We start from the raw sequence: 11,858 nt of genomic DNA, 5'->3' as shown, positions 1-11,858 counted from the left end.
GCGCTCGGAGCAAGCGGCCGCAGGTGACTGAGCGCTGGCTCGCGGGGGCGCGGCGCGGGGCACAGGTGCGCAGCCCGTGGGCGGCGCTGTGCACGCGGGACGGGCAGACCGGCCGCGAGCGCGAAAGCCGGGTGGCGGCCGGCTGGGGGTGGGGATCGCGGCGGAGAAATGGGGAACAATGCGAGTGAGCAACTTCAGGAAGTCATTGTGAAAGAAAGCTGGGAAGAGCTGGGCAGCCGAGCAAGCCGGGCGCTCTAACAAGTGCCTGCGCGGCCCGCGCCCGGGCAACCGCTGCGGCGAAGGTCCTGGGTCCCCGCGGAGCGCAGCCGAGCCGGCGCAGGACGATTGGCCGCGACAAGGGGGCCCACCGGGCGAACCCGGATCCGAGGTTGCTCTTCGCGCTTGAGGATCAGTCTTGGACCTGCAAAGTGCGACGCACACATCCACGTGAGTGTTTTCAGATTGAATGTCCGTAGAAAAACTTGGATTTGAAAAGAAGGAAAGAAGGAAAAGACGGAGGCGGTCACATTTGTGAGTCCTGGTTTCGCTGGGGTCCACCTCTCCTTTCTGGGGACAGTGGGAGCGCTGACTTTTGTCAAAGCCGTGGCCATTTCGTGCTGTGACCGCAGGTGCAGGGCAGGCCGGCTGTGGGACGCTGTGAGCCGACCCGCTGTCCCCCGGGGGAGGACGTGATCTTGTTTAAGTAGATACACGCTTTTATAGTGAGATCACGGAAGTCAGCCTTTATAAAGTCATTCATAACGAGCTTTCTTTTCTTATTTTTGACGCGAGAGCTTTTTGCTTATTCTGTAAAATAATTAGGTTGAATCTGAACTTGCTTTCTGCAGAATAGGAATTATTCCGGTTTGAAAAGTTGCTAGTACTTTTGCTGAGTGCAGTTTTGGCTCTCCGGTTAGGAAACCCCTCGGCCAAAAGGTGTCAGGTTACTTGCGACTGTCTGTGAAATACGTTTGAAAAATTAGGATGCTTGGTGATTCCTAAGGAATCTCCAGAAGGTGTGATCTTTTTAAAATTTTTCTTCTGATTTGGAGGCACGGGGTGTGACATCTGGAGAAGTGAAAAGGGTTAGGATTCGATTCGCGTGTCTGATCTGGCACTTCCAAGTGTAGCTTTTAAATGCGGTTTCCTTTCTCCCTGGCTGCAGCCCCCTGGAGTGAATGTCAAACCTCTGTGCTGCCCTCAATTTCCACACTCAGAATTCCCCACCCTGCTCCCCAAGGGGTAGCTCAGGTTAGAGGTACCTTGTTTTAAACTTGGAAAGACACACTGGTGATGAAGAAATGTCTCCTTACCCATAAGATCAACTTCTGTTTATTTTTTTTAAAGGAAGTTTAAAGTTTATTTTTTTAAAAGTTTATTTTTTTAAAGGAAGCTTAAAATATTTAATATGCATAACATTTAAACTTTCATGGAAATTTAAGTGATTTTAACACTTGGTTCACTTTGGTCCTGAGTTGAGAGGAGAGTGAAGCATACAGGAAAGGTCCAAGCCTCTTGAGTTCATTGCTTTGTTGGAAGATGTTTATTTGATGAGGTTATTGGGACTCATCTTTTATGTGGGATTTTAAAAGGAACAATTCAAGTATAATGAATATGTATATTGTATGTGTTGGAATTGTTTCAGTGAGAAATTGGATTATTGTATCCGTGGCTTAAAATTTAAGTAGTCATAAATATCTCTGACCAGAAAATGACTTGCCTACATTCAGGATTATACAGAATGTGTTTAAAAAAAATAATTTGTGTGCACAGATATACATAATGAGGTGGCATTTAAAAATTCTGTACAGTTTGGGTTTGATGTAGTGTATTCAGTTTCAGAACTTCCCATGATCATACATGTTTATATCTTTTTTTACCTGGGAAAAAATGTATTTCCCAGCCTCAAAGTCCCCAGAGCTGAAAACCAAAAGATGTAACTGAGTTAAACGGTCTGGTTTTCTTCCCCTCTCTGCCCTACCTCCCATCCCCATTTCATGGTGATAGTTGAAGGCAGGAGTTTCAGAAACTCCACTGTGCTTCTGTAATTCATCAATATTTTAATTAAAGTGCTGCATCTTGAGAAACGACATATCCTCCAAAATTCAGGAGCATCGTGACAATTACAGCCCATCATCACGGTCTCATGGGAATCGAAGGTCCATGAATCCAAGTGTGTGTGTGTTACATTTGGGTCTTTTGAGAAGTTTTTCTAAAGTCTCCGGAGAGAAGGTAACTGGTGGTTTCCTTGCAGCCATTTCCCTTGTTGAAAATTAAGATCACAGCCAATTTCCTGGCCAAGAGGCCTGCAGCCAGTACTGCTAGGGCCACTGCATCTTTCTCACTGGAGCCTTTGAGTCTGAGGATTGTGGTTCTATGGTTTGAGGAGCTTTTCCCCTTGGCTTGGATGTATGTGTCATGTTTGGTCAGTGTAGAAGCCTACTGTCAACAAAATGTCAAACTCTGAAAGTTTAAGAGAACCTGATGTATATATACGCTGTCTACTACATGTCATTGCTAAGAAACGCTGCCACGCCACCGGTACACGTGTTGTGTGTATCCTTCACGGTTACGTGTGTATTAATAGATACAGGAAATAAAGACATTATGTGATAGTATGCATACAGACACACAGAGAGCGTGCACACAGCATGGGGAGACACAGGAGGTGGGGGGAAAGGGTTTTAACAATCAAACACACCTGACCTAAGTGACAAAAGACCCTCCTTTTTGGCTTGGTTGGTTTGTTGGTTTGATTTTTACCATTTACTAAAACAGAACAGATTTTCCTCCTTGGAATGGTGAGTGTAAGCATAAATGATGCTAGTTCTTTGGGTGTCTGCCTAACATACTTGCAGTTAACCTAGAACTGGTCAAGGGCAGCAGCATTCAGAGGTGTTTTTGATTCCTTTTCCCTCCTCTGATCTTTGTAATTGTGAAATAATTTCACTACAGGGTAACTCTTGGTTTTGTTTTCTTATTTGAATGGGCACTTATGTCAGTGGATCCAGTTCACAGGGAGCAGCTGTTTGGGTTAACTGGCAGCCTTTGCTATTTCTTTTTTAAAAATACTGTTTTTTAAATTTTATTGAAATATAGTTGATTTACAATGTTGTGTTAATTTCTGCTATTTCTACGTGCGTTTTCGGGTGCTTGTGTACAATGTGAGTCTTGCCTGTGGCTGTGAGATGCTGCCCCTCTGGCCCTGACGGTTACCGGTAGTCCCTGCCTGGTGTTGGTCTATTTGTGTCTGAAGAACCCTCAGGCGTGTGTGTAGCATAGTTCATCTCATGGGAGAAAACACAAGATATAAAAGCGACAAGTGACCCATCCTTTGTGGTTGACAAGGGGAGAACCGTTGATCAGGTCAACACCTTGAGGCCAATCATTTTGGTTTCGCTTAGGAAAGGCACATGTACACACATGTGATCCAGACCTTGGGCAGATTGTGTTTCAGAGCATAGGCCTTACACACACATACACACACACTTAAAATCCAGATAAGGAATGAGACAGGAATGGAGTTCATCACGGACGTGGGCCGCCCCAAACCAGACTCAAGCAAGAGCAACCGAGCTGATTTTACTGTGGGGTGGACCAGATGCCCACACTGTTTTTTGTTTTTTTTTTTTTTCCATAGAGACCTAGGCATGTTGTTGTTCTTGCAGTTTAATAAATGACTCCACACCATAGGTTATCTTTCTGCAGCTCCTTCCATTTACAGTGTTGTTGCTTTAATAGCTTGTGTTTGACACTGTTTTGAAACATTTGATGATATTCTAACAAATATTTGTAAGACATTATGAAACATTTAAAAGTAAAATGCTGCATTATTACAAGTGAAACAGAGCAAACAGAAAGAGCTTTGCGGAGCGCCCTGGAGTGGAGAGGTGGGCAGGGCCCACCCTGTTTTGGTTTGTCCTGGGTGAGTGGTGTGTAGGCGGCTCACTGCTGAGGAGGGTCTGGTGGGGAGGCAGCCCAGCCTTCTCTGTAGCAAATGGCCTCACCCCTTCCTTCCAGCCTTTTTTCCTTCTGCTGTTTTGCTGTGATGAACAGGTGTGTGGATGCTTTGGGTGCCTCCCGTGACCTGCCTGGGGACGAACCATGAAAAATGGCAAAAACTCCAAGTCCCAGGCCTGGGGGCCCCTTGCCTTCCTGCCACAGCCTGTCCATGTCTCTCTTCTCCTGGGCTAAGTGTGTCTGCCTTTGGGGAGCTCATCATGCCTGGTGACTCAAAGAGGTCCCTCTCCCACCTACCTCAAGCCCGCCAAGTCAGACGTCCTAATAATCTCTGAACCCATTTTGGTCGGGACAGGAAGCATGGGCTCCCTTCCTGCCCGTGTTTTCCTGAGAGAAAACCATCTTCCCTCCTTTTTTGCATATTTGGCAAATGGGTCCACCTTCCTCCCCGCCCCAGTGGAAGGCGAGGAGGGTGCTGGCGAAGGAGGTGGCAGGGTCCCTTCCAGGTGGCTGAGTCCAGGGGGCTCCGAAGGCCCCAGGCCTCCAAGGTAGGATTGGGGGTGAGGCCCGCCCCTTGGGTCTCTGGGGGGCACAGGCTTCTGGGTGAGGTCACTGGTTTCTTTGCTGCTCTGCACAGGTGGGTACTTCAAGAGTGCACCCTCCTCCCTCCCCGGGGTAGCCTGTGCCCCCAGCCCCTGCTGGCTTCCCGCTGACTGTCTCCGGTGATGGAGAGTCTCATTACCTTCCATGTGCTCTCTCTGCTTTCGGGGTCCCCTGCTCCACCTCCTGATGGCTCACGGAGCAGGGCCACGGCTTAACGAATTGCTGAAAATGGGTCCTAATTAGTGGAAAGCGCCTCCTTCATCTTTTCTCATTCAAGTGTGCAATGGTTCGTTTTTCTTCAGCAATCAAGTCACTGCTGAAGGAAATCTGACTCTCTTCCTGCCATGTTCTCGCCAAAAGTTAGCTCCGTTGGACATGCAGTTGGTGCGGGTCTTCTGGGGGGTGTGGAGGGCAGGTGCAGTGTGCGGGGGTCCCAGCATTGTTCCTTAGTCTCTTCCTTTCCCTCTCTCCCTCCTTCCTCTGTGCCTCTGTCGCTGTCTCTTGTGTGTGGTATTTGCAGAAACAACTATGAACTACATAAAGAATTTGTAAACAACCTTACACCTACTGAAATAGACTTCTAGCCTCCATTATTGAGCTCACATGCTAAAATGACACTCTGAAGCTTTTTTGGGTAGTTTGAAGCTGGCTAAAACTGAACTGGATGGTTTGGTTTAGAGCCCTCTTTTAAAGCTAGGAGTTCTAGGGTGAATACATATTCATCGGCTTTTGGTAAATTTTCACTGTTACATCAGATTTTCACTGGCACACTTGGAGCAAATGAATAGCATGTAAGATACCTCTTTAGTCCGAATGGAGAAAATGTTTAATGTAGAATCTTTAGGAGAAATGAAAATGAGGGATTGATCTTTTATAAACTGACTTTGGAAGCACTCTGATGAACTCCAGTGCTTTAATGGAAACTGGAAAGAGCCAGCGACCCCCTGGCGCGAGCCCCACTCTGAGCCTGAAAAAGTGACCTTTTCTTCCTCCTTGTGCTGAGTTTTGTGTCGGGCAGAAAATTAAAGTGATATTCAGAGAGATCCACAGTGAAAACATTGATAAATTGTGTATCCTACTTCATTAAATTAAAAATCATACTGCTAATTATTGCAGGTTGTTAAGAGATAAGGCAATTAATTACCATTTAAAAATGATTTGGGAATTTCTAATGCGTTTCTACTTGTGTTTTCTCGCTTTTTTCTGGAGTTGTGTATGTTTAACCTGAATTTCAAGACCTTTCAGTTTAATATAGAGCAGACAGGTTTTTGTAAAAGAAAGGTAATTTACTGGGGGTAGGGGGAACATTGAAAATACGCTCATTTAAGGGCTGCAGAAAAATCTGACTGTAGTGTTAAGAGTTTTCCTATGCTTGGTTCTCTGATGGATGTGAACATTTTCTGCCTGATTATAAATAAAGATGTGCTGATTTTTGTAGGTCGAAAACGAGGAAGTTGTAAGCCTCTGTGAGGTTCTGCTCACGACACCCCCACACCCCCTGGGTTTGCATGAGGACATTGTGGGCTAAAGGTTGTTGATGACAGGCAGTCCTGGTTGGCCTGCTACCCCCTGGGGCACATGTACGTATGGACTTTGTTACGCGTGGGGCATAATGCTGTGGGGCACTTTGTCCTTGGGATCCTATGTTGGGTTATAGGACATCTAAGCTGCCTGTCCATCATCAAATACTATGGAAATCTAGAACTTTTTTTGCTAATTTGGTCCAAGTAAAGAGCCTATTCAGAATAGCAAGTGGTATTCTTTTCAGTTATTATCATATTTACTGTCCATAGCAATCACTGTTGCCAAATCTGATACATTTGTATTCCTTTATCCCTTCTCAGACATGGCTGAACTCAACTTCAGCCAACCCAGTTTAGGTTGGGGAAACCAAAGTAAATTCCCAAAGAGTACTGAAGTCACTATGATTTAAGGAGCCAGATTTTTGATTTTGCATTCTTTATACTCTGAACATGGTTTTGAAATGTGAATAGAGATGATTTTTTAAAGAATCTTTGTAACAAAATTACTTCATTTTAACTCATTGCTGGTGATAATCTTAATCATTACAACTGATAATTTGGGGATGTTGTGAACAGAACTGAGCTCAGAATGCAAGTCCTTCAGGGAGAATTTTCCAGTAGCTTAGAAACCACGTGGCCTTAACACAGAGAGTCAACCATCGATGTTCACACCCATTCCTCTCTGGAGCCACCACCCTGTGAGGCTGCTTTAGAACACATTTTCTCTGTTTGCTTCTAGATTTGTAGCTCTAGTCTGTCTCCCCGCCAGTTCGGCAGGAGAGACTTTTCTAAATAAAACCAAAAAATGTAAAAAGGAAAAAAAAGATTGTACAACACTGGGATGGTGTCCTCAATAGGAAAATAAAAAACAGCTTTTCAGTTGTTGATAAATAGATATGTCTAGACTGTAAACACCAGATCCTCCTGGGGGATTAGAATAATTTTATTTCCCTGGGTCTAAATAACATATAGCTTTACAAAGAAGTCCAGAGGCATTTGTAGAAACCTCAGTATGACAGGTATATCTTGGGGAGTGCTGTAGGGCTTCCCTGATGGTTCAGACAGTAAAGCGTCTGCCTACAATGCAGGAGACCTCAGTTTGATCCCTGGGTTGGGAAGATCCCCTGGAGAAGGAAATGGCAACCCACTCCAGGATTCTTGCCTGGAAAATCCCATGGATGGAGGATCCGGATAGGCCACTGTCTACAGGGTCTCAAAGAGTCGGACACGACTGAGCGACCTCACTTTCTTTCTTTCTTTTCTTTATAGGTATATAAGTGGATTTTTCTACCATGTACAGTATTAAGTTTGAATTTTTCACCTCCACATAAAGTGATACTGGTATGTTAAGATAGCTTCACTACTAAGAAGGCAGGAGGAGATATTGTATGTATTCTTGATGCCAGCATCTTACCTTGCTGAGTGAAAAACTGTGTTCAGATTTGTGTTTATCTGTAAATTATGTTACAGTAACTTAGTTATCAATAACTTTGTGTTTATCTGTTTTATAAAAAATGAGAAAAAAATCTTTGAAACTAATAGGAACACAAAAGTTCTCCCTGTCTCTTCACTTCATGATGGTAGGAGGTCAGCACTTCTGGGAATATCCCTGTAAATCATTATTTGGGGCCAGTTCCTGCTTTTTTTTTTTTTTTAAAGACAGAGGTGTCACTTTTGTTGCACAGTTGCTGGCCAAGCATGAAGGCTTCTAAAATCGGGAAGAGGGTAGAAGAAAATGATTCTAAACTTAGACTTTTTACTTAAGTGATGAAGTGTAAAAGGCCATTTATATTTGAGGAAGCTACTTAGGAAATGGCCTCTGATGAGGGCCAGCATCAGGAAAAGTCCTCTAAAAGCATATGTAAATTCTGAGTGTCTGCCTCTCCAGGGCTGCTGAATAAACAGCAGTTCCTGTTAGCAGTTTGCGAGCCAGTGTACAGTGGGGCACATGAGCCGGCCCAGACACTCGATAGGCACGCAGTGTGGGGACCTTTCCTGGGCTACTGGAAGCCCAGCCCTGGAGCTGTTGTGAAAGCACAGACCGTCTCCAGCTCCATTTGCTCTGTTATTTTCTGATTTCTAACATCTCACATCTTTGTTCTTTGCCTTACTTCTAGACAGGTGGCTCCGTGATGGCTTTTACAGTCTCAGGGTTCTTTTCGTTCTGTATTCAATCCTTCCTCACTGAGAAGGTTTTCAGACAGCAGGATTTTCAGCTGTATTTTGAAAAGGCTTCCTGAGTTCCCCCTGACCCTTCCTCTTTTGCATATCAGTTCCTGCCCCTAGGAAAAAAAAAATGTGAGGACAGAATTGCACATGGGAGCTAATTTGCCCTCAAAAAGCAGGTTCACAGTAGAACAAACCGCTGGAGGAAGAGTTCTCTGTGGCTCAGTTAAAAAAAAAAAAAGTGTGTGTGTGTGTGTGTGTGTGTGTGTGTGTGTGAAAGGCTCAGTTAAATATGGGGGGAGGGTGTGAAAGCCAAATTGTATTCCCTGCCATCCTGTTTAAATCTTGTTTTTCATTGTTATTTGCGCCAGCCCTAATCTCTGTGGAATAATCATGAAAACGTGTAGATTGGCAGCTAATTTTGAAAAAATGAAAAGACTCAGAAATGAAATAAGAGGACTCTGAAGTTGTTAGCTTCTCCCAATCTGTTTTGTCAAGTTGTTAGGAAAACCTCTAAGGTCTCCGGAATCAGACACAAAGACCCTGCATATTGCCTTTGCTTTCTCGTGGAACATTTCCTTTTTTAAGATATGGTGTAATTCACAGCAATAGGGTAGATTTTCGAAAATAAAATCTACCAGCCTGAAGATGAAAAGACTTTCTCTCAGCAGGAAGAATGAATGCTATTAAAGAGGTCTGTGACCTAACACATTTTAAATAGACTATAGGTTTGGCCTGTTTCCCCCTTCAAAATAAGTATTGTTTAAAATGTAAGGAAATAACCCCAAAGGTATCTCTAGTGCAACCTCACTCATCAGGGAGGAAAATAATCAATAGCATCCATTTGACCAAATAACCAGAATTTAACTGTATTGTGGAAGTTTTGTCATGGAGTTTGCCTTAATTGCAAAGTATTACAAAGAGCTTGCTTACTTTCTGTGACGATACGGGTAACACCCGTTTCTGGTCCATTTGTACTTTTAAAATTGGGGACCACTGCCCGAGTGGTCCTGGGCTCACATCGCAGCTCTGTTGTCTGTTTAGGTGCGTGACCTTGGGCAGGACACTTCTTTCTTAGCCTTGGTTTTCTCATCTATAAAATAGAATAATGTGGATCCCGTATCAGAAGAGTGAAGTTTAGATGTAAGGATTAAAGATGCACACACAGCAGGTGGGGATTGAGTACCAGATCTGCCCTGGACATTCTGCTGGGCGCTCGGATGGAACAGAGTACAAGGTGGTTGGATGTCCACGCCTGTGGGGGTTGGCAGTTAAATGCCAGGCACGTGGCAGTTACTTCAAGAAGGCTGACTGACGCCAACGTCCTTTCCTTTCCCTTCTCTTTCTGGCCTTATATAAGGTACTCAAGAAATGAACAGAAACTCAAAACAAGAAAAAATGATGTATGCTGTTTAAACCCCAAGGAATGGTCTTTTTAAAGTTTGTAGAAGAACTGTGTGCTACCAGCAAATGGGCTGACTTTGAGGGACTGTCTGTGGTCCATCGCGGCTCGTTTGGCGGGCTGTGTACTAAACTCTTTAACGGCCCTTAATCGGGGTGGTTTGGGAAGTCACCAAGTTGGGGTTCTTGACAAGCATCTGGCTTTTACTTCTGACTTCATTAATCCAGACTCACCTTTCTTGGATTGTGGGAAAGTCCTGTCGTCTCAGAGCAAATGCTATGAGGAGAGTTTTCCATCAGAGAGAAAAGAAGAGAGGGGCTGTGAAGAGGCTAAGAGGGCCTGGGGACCATCCTGGCCTTTCCCTGGAGCAGCAGCCCCCGCAGGGTCCCCGGCTCTGGCTGAGCCGTGGTTCGGGCTGCTTGCTCTCGGGCGGGTAGGAATGGGCCACTTGTCCTGGAGACATGCCCAGAAGCCACAACTGCCCAGGGCTGTTGGATGCTTGTCCTCGGAGGCAGCCAGGCTCCAGCTCCCGTGGGCGGGGAGGACGAAAGGCAGCTGAGGTCGAGGAGGGGGCTTGCCGAAGGTTTCACCGTCCCCTGCGAGGCTCCAGCTCTCCTGGCCCTGGGCGCGTGGGGGCAGAGGTGCTGTGAGCCTCTGTGTGTGGTCCCCACTGCCCCCTGTTCTCCAGACTTGTCCCGTGCCAACTTCAGAGAGGGTGGCGGCTTGGCGGGAGATGGGGCTCCTGGCTTAGGGACCCCATCCCAGCAGAAGAAGGGCGAGTGAGGATCCTGACTCCTGCTCTGCCTCCTGGAGGGACGGCCCTTGACCGCCCTGTCACGCTGGCTGTCCTTTATCTCTGCATCTGTTTCCCCATGTGCGAGATTCAGGACTGCACGCTCCAGAGACACAATAAAAGCATTCATGTCTGTAGAACCACCCGGTGGCAGGTATTTACTGAACCTGCTGTGTTCTCTCATTTCTATGTGAGCTGCAGCCTCGGATCCCTGGGGTTCCCATACGAGCAGAAAATGGCAGCGATCCTATGAAAGAAGCGTTCCCTCTGGTGTCTCCCTGGACAGGCCTGCAGTTCTTGGTTTGGGTTTAGGTGCAGGTTTGTGAAAATGTGGGGTTAAGACACTCTGGGGATGAACGCTTCTTCCTGACTGCCAGCTTTTGTACTGAGATCAGAGCAGGCCTGAATCCCTTTTCCACTCCACACTGGGCACTGCTTCCACGTGTCTGAAAAGAAACAAGAGAGCCTGGTTGGTGTTCCCGGGGGTGGGGTTATTTCACTGTTCCCTTTGACAGCCTCCCGAGCCCCCCTTGGCAACTAGGTCTTGGGGTGGGGGCTGGTATTTCCTCTCCTTCAGATAGTTTTCCATTGTCAGATTATTTCTTGGTCTTTGCATAAGAGCAAAGTCACCTTTACCAAACAAAAACAAAAACACCTCATTACTTTTTAGTCCCAAGAGATGCAAATTTAGATCTTGAGGAAGTTTGAGGGAAATTGTCAAACTACCCCACTCCCCACCTCGTGATGTCAGAAAGACAAGCCATGGAATCACAGGACTGCCATGGACTGTGCCCTAATTCTTAGGAATTTCGAAATGATGGTGACAACTGAGCATTCGTCCAAGCAAAGGTACAGCCCCGGCCCTGGTGCGGACCACAGGCCAGCTGACGGGGTCCATGTAGGCTTGGTTGAGGAGCTGCTTGGAAGGCTGAGTGAGGCCGATGAGCTCACGGAGCTCTGTGCAGGCATTCAGGGGAAATGGAGACAGGCCTGCAACTCAGATCCTGGGTCCTCTGCTCTCGGGGTCTGCTCTCTACTGCACCCACTGTCCACTGCCAGTGGGCGCCAAGGCAGGGCTGGGTTCAGGGAGGTGCCCACGCTCTGCCCCTTCAGGGCACATGGGCACAGGTGCCCGCCCAGCAGAGCCGGGTCTGGCCTCCGCTGCACCCAGAGCATCCTCTTGCTGCTTTGTGACCTGTCCTCACATCTCCCCACCTGAACGGACTGATGCACAAAGGGTGGTGCGGTGTGGATAGATCCTGCCCAGCAAGAAACCTGGAGGGTCCTTGCCGCAGCTGGAAGGTACCTTCTCTGGCAGCACTGGGCTGGGGACGTATCAGCTAGCTGGGCTTTAGGAAACATTTTTTCCGTTTAATCAAAAAGTACTTGAAAATACAGTCGGGTGTTGATG

At 46.4% G+C, this 11,858-nt stretch overlaps 1 protein-coding gene across 11 annotated transcripts in view; it reads left to right on the top strand.

The window, feature by feature from the left end:
• The first annotated feature begins 316 nt into the window (after positions 1–316).
• The window catches only part of IKZF1 (IKAROS family zinc finger 1), a 96,407-nt gene continuing 84,865 nt past the window's right edge, over positions 317–11,858 (top strand). For 10 of the 11 annotated variants that reach the window (XM_043462534.1, XM_043462533.1, XM_043462532.1 and 7 more), the window contains exon 1: positions 317–447. The gene's annotated coding sequence lies outside the window, so the exon portion shown is untranslated. Of the gene's footprint in view, positions 448–4,338; positions 4,509–11,858 lie in introns of those variants that run through there. The other variant, XM_043462525.1, reaches the window with a different exon arrangement.

The sequence above is a fragment of the Cervus canadensis genome, chromosome 3 (genome assembly GCF_019320065.1).
Source record: "Cervus canadensis isolate Bull #8, Minnesota chromosome 3, ASM1932006v1, whole genome shotgun sequence".
In the NCBI taxonomy this organism is placed as follows: domain Eukaryota; kingdom Metazoa; phylum Chordata; class Mammalia; order Artiodactyla; family Cervidae; genus Cervus; species Cervus canadensis.
Note: the sequence above shows the minus strand (reverse complement) of the source record. Positions and strands in the feature narration are given on the sequence as shown.